Source organism: Buceros rhinoceros, unplaced genomic scaffold (assembly GCF_000710305.1).
Source record: "Buceros rhinoceros silvestris isolate BGI_N320 unplaced genomic scaffold, ASM71030v1 scaffold34436, whole genome shotgun sequence".
In the NCBI taxonomy this organism is placed as follows: Eukaryota; Metazoa; Chordata; class Aves; order Bucerotiformes; family Bucerotidae; genus Buceros; species Buceros rhinoceros.
Window position 1 is genome coordinate 7169 of NW_010416382.1, and position 665 is coordinate 7833.

Below are 665 nucleotides of genomic sequence, written 5' to 3' on the forward strand. Positions count from 1 at the left end.
GGGGCAGTGCCGGCCGAGCCCTGGCGCCAGAGCCTCGCCAGCCGAAATCTGGTCCCCACTGAAGTCCCTAGAGAGCAGGGAGGCGCTGGGATCCCCTTTACTGGGGCAAACTGGAGCAAGCTGGCAGAGATGCAAGAGGATTCCCCTGGGAGAGCCTGTGGCTTGGCTGACTCGGGGATTTGTCTCACCATAAGAGAAGTGAGGGTGGTGGCACAAGGTCCTTAAGGGTTCCTTGTCCGCCTGGCTCTGGTGGCATTGGAGCATCTCTTGAGCTCGCAGGTGTACATGGAGCTATAGCTGCCACGGATGCTGGCCGCAGGGAGGGGGGACAGTGTGGATGGGATCTGTGTCCCACCCCAGCCCAGCGCTTCCCATTCCCTGCAGCGCTGAGCTCCCTCTGACCAAATGCAACGTTGAGCTTGGGGTGGGGGGACACAAGCTGGTTGGTACGGGTGGGTGTCCCCAAAGAGAGCCAGGATGAGGCACTGCCCTGCCACCACCAAGGAGAGCAAAGCCGAGCCCCAAGCACACGCAGGGCAGTGCCCTTCTCTCAGCCCAAGCACACGGAAGGGCGAGATGTGGAGCCCCAGCGAGCAGGGCCTGAAGGAAAGGGGGGATAAGGGGGTGCCCGGTCAGCTGCGGAGGGTTCTGGGGGAGCGGGGGGG